The 12,752-nt window shown below is 36.9% G+C and overlaps 1 long non-coding RNA gene across 1 annotated transcript in view; it reads left to right on the top strand.

Annotated features, from left to right (window-relative positions):
• The window catches only part of LOC146891831 (uncharacterized), a 30,664-nt gene extending 18,422 nt beyond the window's left edge, over positions 1-12,242 (top strand). Inside the window, exon 3 of the long non-coding RNA XR_015734782.1 lies at positions 12,063-12,242. This is a non-coding gene — a long non-coding RNA (uncharacterized LOC146891831). The remainder of the gene's footprint in view (positions 1-12,062) is intronic.
• Positions 12,243-12,752: the final 510 nt, after the last annotated feature.

Raw genomic sequence — 12,752 nt, 5'->3', positions numbered from 1 at the left:
GGCCCTTTGTCTCCTGAGTCCTGGGAAGACCAGCTAGCCCTGTTGCCCTGCTGAGCAGTTCTTCCCAGAGAGGGCTGAGGAGCTCTATCCAGAGAGTGCTGTGAAGTCCTACCCAGAGAGTGCTGAGGAGTTCTATACAGAAAGTGCTGAGGAGCTTCATCCAGAGTGGAAGAGATGGGCAGGCGCCAATGCAAGAATTCCTCCAACAACCTGAAAGGCAACATGACACCGCCAGAATCCAGGGAGCTCGAAACTAGAAGAATTGAACACCCTACGCCAGAAGAAATAGAAGAAATTGACTCTAAGCGCTTCTTTATGAAAATAATAGAGGAAATTAAACAGGAGGTGAAAATCTGCCGTAAAGAAATGGAAGATAAGTATAACAAAAAAATTGAGGAAATGAGTAAAGAAATGGAAGAGAAATATACCAAAAAGTTTGAAGAAATGAGTAAATCCGTAAATGAAATTCTGGGAAACCAAGAAAAAACAATCAAACAGGTAATAGAAACAGTTCAAGATTTGAAAACTGAAATGGAGTCAATGAAGAAATCACAAACCGAGGGCCGGCTGGCTATGGAAAATCTGGGTAAACGAACAGAGACTTCAGAAACAAGCTTAACCAATAGAATACAAGAGATAGAAGAAAGAATCTCAGACTCTGAGGACACCATAGAGAAATTAAACACTCTGTCCAAAGAAAACAGCAAATCCAACAAATTCTCATCACAAAACATTTAGGAACTGTGGGACACAATAAAAAAACCAAATCTAAGAATAATAGGAGTAGAAGAAGGAGAAGAATTGCATTTCAAGGGTCCAGAAAATATACTCAACAAAATTATAGAAGAAAACTTTCCCATCCTAAAGAACGATATTCCTATGAAGGTTCAAGAAGCATACAGAACACCGAATAGACTGGATCAGAAAAAAACATCCCCTCGTCATATAGTAATCAAAACACAAAGCATTCAGACTAAAGAAAGGATACTGAAAGCTGCAAAGGAAAAAGGTCAAGTAACTTATAAAGGTAAACCTATCAGACTTACACCAGACTTCTCTATGGAAACCATGAAAGCCAGAAGGTCCTGGACAGAGGTACTGCAGAAACTAAGAGACAATGGATGCAAACCCAGACTACTTTACCCAGCCAAGCTATTGTTCACTATCAACGGAGAAAACAAAATATTCCAGGATAAAAACAAATTTAAACAATACGTAGCTACTAATCCAGCCTTACAGAGAATACTAGAAGGAAAATCACAACCCAAGGAATCCAACATTCCTAACACTGCCTACATTAACTCAGACATTTAGTGACCCTCCACAAGCACAACTCAAAGAAGGAAAACACATACACGCTACTACCCAAAAAAATGACCGGAGTCATCGATCACTGGTCATTAATATCACTTAATATCAATGGTCTCAACTCACCTATAAAGAGGCACAGACTTAGAGATTGGATACGAAAACAGGATCCAACATTCTGCTGTCTACAAGAAACACACCTCAACCACAAAGACAGACACCTACTCAGAGTAAAGGGTTGGGAAAAGGTTTTCCAAGCAAATGGACCTAAGAAACAAGCGGGTGTGGCCATTCTAATATCTAACAAAATCGACTTCAAACTAAAATCAATCAGAAGAGATGGAGATGGACATTTCATACTCATAACAGGAACAATTCATCAGGAAGAAGTCTCAATCTTGAATATCTATGCCCCTAATATAAAGGCACCCACATATGTAAAAGAAACTCTTCTAGAACTCAAGGCAGTCATCAAACCACACACACTAATAGTAGGAGACTTCAACACTCCTCTCTCACCAATGGACAGGTCAATCAGACAGAAACCTAACAGAGAAATAAGAGATTTACTGGAGGTACTGAATCAAATGGACTTAACAGACATCTATAGAACACTCCACCCAAATAGGAAAGAGTATACCTTCTTCTCTGCAGCTCATGGAACCTTCTCGAAAATTGACCACATACTTGGTAACAAAGCAAACTTCCACAGATACAAAAAAATATTACGGACCACCTGTGTCTTGTCAGATCACCATGGATTAAAATTAGAATTCAACAACAATGGTACCCCCATGAAGCCAACAAACTCATGGAAGTTGAACAGTCAACTACTAAATCACCCCTGGGTCAAGGAAGAAATAAAGAAAGAAATTAAAGTCTTCCTTGAATATAATGAAAACAAAGACACAACGTATTCAAACCTATGGGACACAATGAAAGCAGTGCTAAGAGGAAAGTTCATAGCACTAAGTGCCCACCTAAAGAAAACAGAGAAAGCACACATTGGAGACTTAACAACACACTTGAAAGCTCTAGAAAAAAAAGAAGCTGATTTACCCAGGAGGAGTAGAAGACTGGAAATAATCAAACTGAGGGCTGAAATCAACAAAATAGAAACACAGAAAACAATTCAAAGAATCAATGAAGCAAAAAGCTGGTTCTTGGAGAAAATTAACAAGATTGACAAACCCCTATCCAAACTAATCAAACGGCAGAGAGAGAACTTGCAAATTAATAGGATCAGAAATGAAAAGGGGGACATAACCACAGACACAGAGGAAATACAGAGAATCATTAGATCTTACTACGAAAGTTTATATGCCACAAAGTTGGAAAATGTAAAAGAAATGGACATTTTTTTAGATAAGTACCATATACCAAATTTGAACCAAGACCAGGTGAACAATCTAAATAGACCTGTTAGTCGTGAAGAACTAGAAGCTGTTATCAAAAATCTCCCTACCAAAAAAAGCCCAGGACCAGATGGTTTCAATGCAGAATTCTACCAGAACTTCCAGGAAGAGCTAATACCTATACTCCTTAATGTATTCCACAATATAGAAAAAGAAAAGTCACTGCCAAACTCCTTTTATGAAGCTACAGTCACCCTAATACCAAAACCACACAAAGACACAACCAAGAAAGAGAATTACAGGCCAATCTCACTCATGAACATCGATGCGAAAATTCTCAATAAAATACTGGCAAACCGAATCCAAGAACACATTAGAAAAATCATCCATTATGATCAAGTAGGCTTCATCCCCGAGATGCAGGGATGGTTCAACATACGCAAATCTATCAATGTAATCCATCATATAAATAAACGGAAAGAAAAAAATCATATGATCATTTCATTGGATGCTGAAAAAGCGTTTGACAAAATTCAACACCCTTTTATGATAAAGGTGTTGGAGAGACTGGGGATACAAGGATCATACCTAAATATAATAAAAGCAATATACAGCAAGCCGACAGCTAACATCAAATTGAATGGAGAGAAACTCAAAGCCTTTCCACTAAAATCAGGAACACGACAAGGCTGTCCACTCTCTCCATACCTCTTCCATATAGTGCTTGAAGTTCTAGCAATAGCAATAAGACAACATAAGGGGATCAAGGGGATTCGAATTGGAAAGGATGAAGTGAAACTTTCGTTATTTGCAGACGATATGATAGTGTACATAAGCGACCCCAAAAACTCTACCAAAGAACTCCTACAGCTGATAAACACCTTTAGTAACGTGGCAGGATACAAGATCAACTCCAAAAAATCAGTGGCACTCCTATACACAAAGGATAAAGAAACGGAGAGGGAAATCAGAGAAACATCACCTTTCACGATAGCCACAAACACCATAAAATATCTTGGGGTTACTCTAACCAAGGATGTGAAAGACCTATTTGACAAGAACTTTAAGCCTTTGAAAAGAGAAATTGAGGAGGATACCAGAAAATGGAAAGACCTCCCCTGCTCTTGGATTGGGAGAATCAACATAGTAAAAATGGCAATTCTACCAAAAGCAATCTACAGATTCAATGCAATCCCCATCAAAATCCCATCAAACTTCTTCACAGACCTTGAGAGAACAATAATTAAGTTTATATGGAAAAACAAAAAACCCAGGATAGCCAAAACAATCTTATACAATAAAGGAACTTCTGGAGGCATTACTATCCCTGACTTCAAACTCTATTACAGAGCTACAGTATTGAAAACAGCTTGGTATTGGCATAAGAACAGAGAAGTCGACCTATGGAATCGAATAGAAGACCCAGATACTAACCCTCAAACCTACGAACACCTAATTTTTGACAAGGGAGCTAAAGGTATACAATGGAAGAAGGAAAGCGTCTTTAACAAATGGTGCTGGCATAACTGGATGTCAACCTGTAGAAGAATGAAAATAGATCCATATCTATCACCATGCACAAAACTCAAGTCCAAATGGATTAAAGACATCAACATCAATCTGTCCACTTTGAACCTGATAGAAGAGAAAGTGGGAAGTAGTCTACAAGATATAGGCACAGGAGGCCACTTCCTAAGTAGGACCCCAGCAGCACAGACAATAAGAGAAACAATGAATAAATGGGACCTGCTGAAACTGAGAAGCTTCTGTAAAGCAAAGGACACTGTCAGTAAGACAAAAAGGCTGCCTTCTGACTGGGAGAAGATCTTCACCAACCCCTCATCAGACAAAGGTCTGATCTCCAGAATATACAAAGAACTCAAGAAACTAGACACTAAAACTCTAATTAACCCAATTAAAAAATGGGGTACTGATCTGAACAGAGAATTCACAACAGATGAACTTCGAATGGCCAGAAGACACTTAAGGTCATGCTCAACCTCCTTAGCGATCAGGGAAATGCAAATCAAAACCACTTTGAGATACCATCTTACACCTGTCAGAATAGCTAAAGTTAAAAACACCAATGATAACCTATGCTGGAGGGGATGTGGAATGAGGGGAACACTCATCCATTGTTGGTGGGAATGCAAACTTGTGCAGCCACTTTGGAAATCAGTGTGGAGGTTTCTCAGGAAACTGGGAGTCAACCTCCCTCAGGACCCAGCAATTCCTCTCTTGGGAATATACCCTAGAGATGCCCAAACATACTACAAAAGCGTTTGTTCAACTATGTTCATAGCAGCACTATTTGTAATAGCCAGAACCTGGAAACAGCCTAGGTGCCCCTCAATAGAAGAATGGTTAAAAAAGGTGTGGAACATATACACATTAGAGTTTTACTCAGCGGTAAAAAATAATGACATCTTGAATTTTGCATGCAAATGGATGGACATAGAAAACGCTTTACTGAGTGAGGTAAGCCAGACCCAAAAAGAGGAACACGGTATGTATTCACTCATAAGTGGATTCTAACCATAATTAAAGGTCTTTGAGCCTATTATTCGTGATCCTAGAGAAGCTAAATAAGAAGATGAACCTGATGAAGATTATTTACCTATCTGCCAGGAGGTAGGAAATAGTCAAGAGTCCCAGGTAACCTTGGGTGCATGGGGGGGGGTGGGAGGGTTGATGGAAGGGGAGAGGGTTAGAGAGAAGAGAGTAGGGGAGGAATGGAGAAAGCTCGGTTGACCGGGATGGGGGGAAGGGAGGAAGGATGAATGTGGGATCAGGGAAGAATATATTTCAACTAAGGGAGTCATATTAGAGTTTACAGGAAACTTGATTATATATGGGATCCCAGGTCCAAGGAGAGATCCCCAGATTGTTCTCTGGACAGAGGAGGGGGTGCCTGAACCGGTCTTGGCCCGTGACCATACTGATGAATATTTTGCTTATCACCATAGATCTCTCATCTGGCGTTGGATGACGATACAGATGGAGGCCCGCGTTGGAGCACCGAACTGAGCCCCCCAAGATCCAAACGAGGAGCAAAAGGAGGAAGAAAATGACGAAGGACTGCGAGGGATACTATCACCCACTGATACAAGGGGTCGGATCTAATGAGAGTTTACCAAGGCCAGATGGACCGTGACTGAACGAGCATGTGATCCAACCAGATTCTCTGAATGTGGCCGGATTTTCTGAATGTGGCTGGCCTGCAGTCTTTCCGAGAAGCCATTGACAATGACACTGGGACTGGTTTCCTCTGCATATACTGGATTTTTGGGATCCAGTCTGTTTGGATGCTCACCTTCCTGGACCTGGAGTGAGGGGGGAGGAACTTGGACTTCCCACAGGGCAGGAGACCCTGACTTCCCTAGGGGACAAAGAGGGAGGAGGAGAGGGAGGGGGGGGAGTGGGAGGGCGTTGGGAGGAGGGGCGTAAATGGAAACTTTTTATAATTTAATAAAATTACAAAAAAAAAAAGAAAATAGATGATGACAAGCGTTGATAAAAATGTGCTGGAATAGGAACATTTTCCACTGCTGGTGTGAAGGAAAACTAGTTTGGCAAATATGGATATCAATGTAGAAATTCTTCAACATAATAAAAGTGCTCTATATAACCACACCACAGCACTCCTGGACGTACAACTCAAGTGCTCTAAGCCTGTGTATTTTATTGATACTTGTACCTTCATGCTTTTTGAGGCACTGTTTGCAAGAACCAGGAAATGTAACCAGGTCTAGATGTCTAGTTAACAAGTGAATGACTAAAGAATATGTGGTAAAATACATAATGGACGTCTATTAAACTCTTAAGAAAAATAAAATTACCATTTTAAAGAAAGTCTATGAGTGATCTGATCTGGGATTCTGTTAATTTGAGCTTAATCCCCAGAAATAATGTAAAGAACAGATAAAAAAAATATTACAGAAGAGTGTCATCTGGCATCAATATATCTGTCATTGTCTACATGCCCATAGGCCCCCTCTCTCTTTCACACACACACACACACACACACACACACACACACACACACACTCACTCACTCACTACAGAAATATTTGGTTAAAATATTTCTGCAACTAATTATTTCTGAATCTCTGGCTAATTCACTTAGGGAGCAGTACTTCATGATGTAACTGCCCAAAGGAATAACTAATTGTGACATAAAACAGCATGTATCTTTCAGTATCATTAGATGTATACTGATTGCTGAATATCCTATTTAAATACATGTTTACTAGGTAGGCAAAAATGCTGCTTAGATACATATGTGATAATTTAATCTTTTTGATATCCTATACTATTAATGATTTTAATATTTACATTACTAAAATGTGTTGACTGAACAGTAAACATTGGGAGGATATATTCTATCCAAGTTATCAAAGGGTGACACATAAGAATCATAAATTTATATGTAGCCATGCTGAGTTAATGTCATCCAAGCAAGACTGGAACACAAGCAAGAAGTTGTCAAGAGAATTTGTGAAAATACTAAAAAACAAAATGAAATTTCTTTAATAGCAAGGTCACATACTGACCAATATTTACATTAACAATGGACCACGTCTATAATGGACTTCCCATTCTATAAATCCAAGCAGAAAAATACTTATCAACAAGTAATATTGTGCTTTTACACAATATTAGAAGAGGAATATAAACCAAGGAAGGAATGTAAGAACCTCCAAATAAAATTCAATAAAGGGATTTGCCACATAAAATGCTCACTCCAATAGCTATTCCCAAAATTTCCAAACACAGACTACAATGAAGTGATATGCACTTTAATACTTAAATGAACTTGAGAAATTAAGCATTCACTTCAAGATTGTGATGAGAAAAGGTAGGAAGCAAGGTACTTTTCCTGAAACTGAAGACAAGTGTGATATCTTTGCCAAGTTGTTTACATGAAGAAAGATTTTATCCTGTATTATTTTTTCCATATTTCCTGACATTGAGATAATATGTAAAAAAGTTTTAAAATATTATTTACAAGTCTAGAGACAGAGCCAAGAAGTTAAAACAAATTCATTCCAAGGATGCAAATCAGGTGACTGACAACCTCCTGCAGTACCTGCTAGAGGAAGACCATATACCTTTGGACGACCTTGGGAACCAAGACAACTATTCAGTTACCCATGTGCAGACACATTAGCACTATTTTGAAACAAAATAAAATATTTAAACAAACAAATATAATAAACTTATATTGAACTCTCTTGTAAGAGCACAGTCCTATAACCTAGACGCTATAGCATCTAAACTTAAGGTTCTAAAGACTTTCCTGCAAAGTGTTTTTGCATTATGAATTTGTTCATGTAACTGAAGGATGGCATGTTGGCTATACATTCTTATACATCATTTACATGCAGATTGCTTCTCCTCAGTATTTCTCTCATGTCTTAGAAGAGCACAGGAACATGTAAGCACATTGCTGCTCTCTTAAATTCTGTAGATGTTTGTTTGAAAATTTGTCTCCACACTATCAGGCATTTGAATACTTGCTCCTTAATTGGAGGTAGTATTTCAGATGCTATTAGAAATGCTGACAGTCTTGAAAAATATTTCACTGTGAGTGTGCTTTGAGAGCTTAAATCCTCACGTTTTTTCATTTCGTACTCTCAGCTTCCTGCTTCTGCTACCATGCCTGATACTTGAGGTCATGCCTTTTGGTCATGAGGAACTCTTACAGCTTTGGAACCAAAATCAAAAGAAACTCTTCTTTTGGTTGTCATAAGTATTGTGTTTTATCACAGAGGCAGAAAAGGTGCTATTACATGTGCATAAAGTTTTACTGATGAATGAGATATTTGTAATTTAAGATAATTTTCACAATTGAAAGATTTAACTTGTTGCTTAAAATCTTAGGACTTTGTTCAATTCGTACTTAAGGATATTGAAGTATTGAATAGATTGATAGTCTAATCTGATTTATTTTTCCTTCCGAAATAAATAACCTTGTGGCAGTAAAGTGAAGTGTGTGGTTAAGGAACTTATCACATCCTTCATAGTCATAGATTTCCTTTTGTTTAAAATCTTTTATTTCTCTCAGTCTTTTGTGAAATCTAAAGTTTTTCTCAATTTGATTACACAGTAGGAGGTTTACTACTATATGTATACTTTAATTTGCTTTAACACAGTTTTAAATGTAACGGATTTACCACATTGTTAACATTCGTTGAATTTTCTCCAACATGACTTCTTTCATGACATCAAAGAAGATAGTGGTGTGCAAAGGTTTTACCACATTAATTATGTTCATAGGTTTTCTTTCCAGTAAGATCTTTTTTTATGCCTTTGAAGATGACTGGTATATGCAAATGCTTTACTGCATTGACGACATTGATAAATCTTTTCTTCTCTATGATGTCTTTCATAAATCAGGTTCTTAATGTTAACCAAATTAAAGCAGATACCAAGAAATAGTGAATATTTTCCCTCATGTGTTATCTTTGGGTTTAAATTTGTCTGTCCATACAAACATACGTATATATGTATATAGTACAATTTGGTTTACATGCATGTGTATATCCAAGTACTTTCTTATTTTAGATACTATATATTTGTAGTATATTTTGTAATCATGCTTTTTAGTGCCAATGTATTTTTGATTTTTACTCAAAATAAGGGTTTTTTGTCTTCGTGTGGTGTTCCATATTAATTTTTAATAATTTTTATTCATACTCTGTGGATATATCACTGTATGAACCAGTAATCAGGTTTTGGGAGTATATCCAAATGAAAGAGATTCAGTTGTCAAAATGACTCTTGTTTCATTGTGTCCACAGTGTGAAATCTAATGAGGTGTATATCAAAGGTGATACTTTTCTAAATCTAATATTTATTACAGTGAATCAATATGATGACATTATAGCCCATTTCAGCTATCATAATTATGAAATAGCACAACAATTGAAGTGTAAGTTAAATAAGAGATTTTTTTGTTAGGACAATGAGTTATGAAGAAGACATTTCGATAAAATCAAAGAAGTAGAAATATTTTGTTTCATCAATTTACTTTGGGTAAAAATTTTAAGGCATATTTGATGCTATAAAAGATAGTCAAATTTGAACATTAAGTGTACCAAACTTCTAAATTCTTGATCTTTTGATTAATATTTACTCTTTGTATAGCATATCTGAGAGAGACAAGGAGATAGATAGATAGATAGATAGATAGATAGATAGATAGATAGATAGATAGATAGATAGATTGAGAGAGAGAGAAGCTAAAAGATAGAGACACGAAGTTATGATGTTGGGAGGTTAAGTTGTGGTTGACATGAACAATTGAAGGGCGAAGAATGGTGACTGATGTACTCAAGTTACATTATTCATATGTACGAATATTTAACAAAAAAATAATAAGTAAAACAGTTCTTCGGTTTTTAGTCATAAAATAATATGAAAGAATTTGAAGATTTCAGTTAAAACATGTATATAGTTTTCCTAAAGTGTTTCCTGTGAAGAAGTGAGGCCTCCATTGTATAAATGTACACAATCATGCTACAAAATTATGTGCTCAACTATGTAGCCTTATTTGTCATAGCCAGAAACTTGAAACAACCTAAATGTCCTTCAACTGTAGAATGGATAAGGAAAATGTGGTACATTTACACAATGGAGTACTACACAACAGATAAAAATAATGATATCTTGAATTTTGAAGGAAAATGGATGGAGTTAGAAAATATCATTTTAAGCGTGGTAACCCAGGTATAGAAAGATAATTGTCACATGTACTTACTCATAAGTGGGTTTTTAAACATAAAGCAAAAAAAAAGCCCACAACTGACAATCCCAGAGAACCTAGACAACAATGTGTACCCTAAGAGAGACATACATAGATCTAATCTATATGGGAAGTAGAAAAAGACAAGATCTCCTGAATAAATTGGGAACATGGGGACCATGGAAGAGGGTTGAAGGGGAGGAGAGAGGCAGCGAGGGGAGCAGAGAAAAATGTAGAGCTTAAGAAAAATCAATTTTAAAAAAGTAGTCTGTGGTATCTATGTAAGTATGCTCTAAGTCTAAATGCTGTTCAGTTTGATTTTTCCCCTTCTATTGAAAGTATGGACAATGCCCACATGAAGGCATTTGTATCAATACATCTTTTGATCTCTAGGACTATTTTATAGTCAACTATGGTAGGAGGAGCTTGGCCACTTGTTCTTCCCACCTGCCCAGCTAGCTTAGCCTCGGAATAACCACACAGAAACTGTATTTATTAAATCACTGCTTGGCCTATTTGCTCTAACTTCTTATTGGCCAACTCTTACCTCTTAGTTTAACCCATTTCTAGTAAACTGTGCATCGCCAAGAGGCTGTGGCTTACTGGGTAAAATTCCCAGCATCTGTCTTCTGAGGCTCCATGGCATCTCTCTCTGACTCTGTCTTCTTCCTCCCAGCATTCAGTCTTGCCCTCTCTGCCTACCTAAGTTCTGCCCTATCAGCAGGACAAGGCAGTTTCTTTATTCATTAATGACAATCACAGCACATAGAGGGGACTCCCACATCAAACTATAGTGATAATGTACCACGGGCAAAAAAATTCTTTATTGTTTTACAAAAGCAATTTGTATATGATCAACAATACACTAATGAAGTGAGCTACAGTGTTAAGGATTCTTGATAGCAATTCACCACTCACATACATAAGGGATTTATGTTAGACAGGGCTCTTGTTCCTGGAAAGATCATCAGCTTATACAGATTGGTTATCTTTAGTAATACAGCCATATTTATTTACATATGACCAGAAAAGGGTACTAAAATGGCAACATAAATGGTTTTCTCACCATGTCTTGCATAGGATGGAGTCACAAGCATTCTTTAAAACTACATTTAAATGGAAATATAAGATGTTTAATATAGACCAAGAAAGGTATGCAGTGCATTGGAAACAATACCAAACACATCATGATTGACAACACACACACATACAAGTTATCAAGACAGAATCCGCATACCTGAATGTTCTGAGATATTATAAAAATATTTTTATTCTTAAAAGTAGAAAATAAATCTCTTTATAATTCCAGTTTTATGTACTAAATGTCATAGTGACATAATTTTAAGATTCATGAAAAGGATTTAATCTGAGGAGATTACATTGATAATGAAATCCCTTTTATTCTATTTTTGTGAAGTAAATGTCATCAGAAATAAGTTCAACATAACCTTTACTTGAAGATGCAGTGATTACATTGCATGAAAATTTCCACAAAAACAGTTGATGGCAGAGGAACTTGTGTGTCTCTGAAATCACTGATCAGTGTTTAGGATCCTCCATATCCTTGGATGATATTTGTGTTTCATTTTCCATGCAGCTGGTTGCTTATCCTTTTCATTTCAATGAATATTACTCTCATTTTTTTTGTGCAGCAAATACTTTGCCAACCATTGGAAAGGACCACTGATGAAGCCCTGAGACCCAGTGAGCATGTTTCTTCCCTGCAGCTGCTATCAAGCCAATGAGCACAACCTTTAGCATCCCATCGACTCTCTGATGTTTCAGCCAGCCATTTCATCTGTGATTTTTGAGCAAGTTGAGGCCAAAATAAACAAGAGAACAAATCAAAATAAATAGCTAATGTTTTATATCCATTCACTTAATAACAGAATGAAACAAGGCAGACACATAAAGTGTGAAATTCTCCCAAAGTTTACCAGAATCCCAAAGCAACAGCTTTAATTTTTTTGCTGCATTTGAGGAATATACCACATTATTGGTCATTAGAAGTTGGTTGTTTTATTTTATAGTGAGTTATAGCCAGCACCATTATTTCATGCATTCAGCAACATAACCATGAATGTCCCCATTGTAAAGTATCTCCTTAATTCATTTTGGAAGCACTGCTTTTTGCTGTTCACAAAGACTCTATCATATAAAATCCCGCCCAGCATCTTGCACTGTATATATGATGGGATCTGCATACCCAGCATGATTCAAGCTTGTCTACATTGGAACTCATGTTTTCATGTAGAAAACACTACAATTTTGAAGGTGAATTTTGAGTTGCCTACCAACCTACAATAGTTGTATATTTTTGAGCTAAATGTGATAATTGATTC

The sequence above is a fragment of the Myodes glareolus genome, chromosome 13 (genome assembly GCF_982192425.1).
Source record: "Myodes glareolus chromosome 13, mMyoGla1.1, whole genome shotgun sequence".
Taxonomy (NCBI): domain Eukaryota; kingdom Metazoa; phylum Chordata; class Mammalia; order Rodentia; family Cricetidae; genus Myodes; species Myodes glareolus.
Note: the sequence above shows the minus strand (reverse complement) of the source record. Positions and strands in the feature narration are given on the sequence as shown.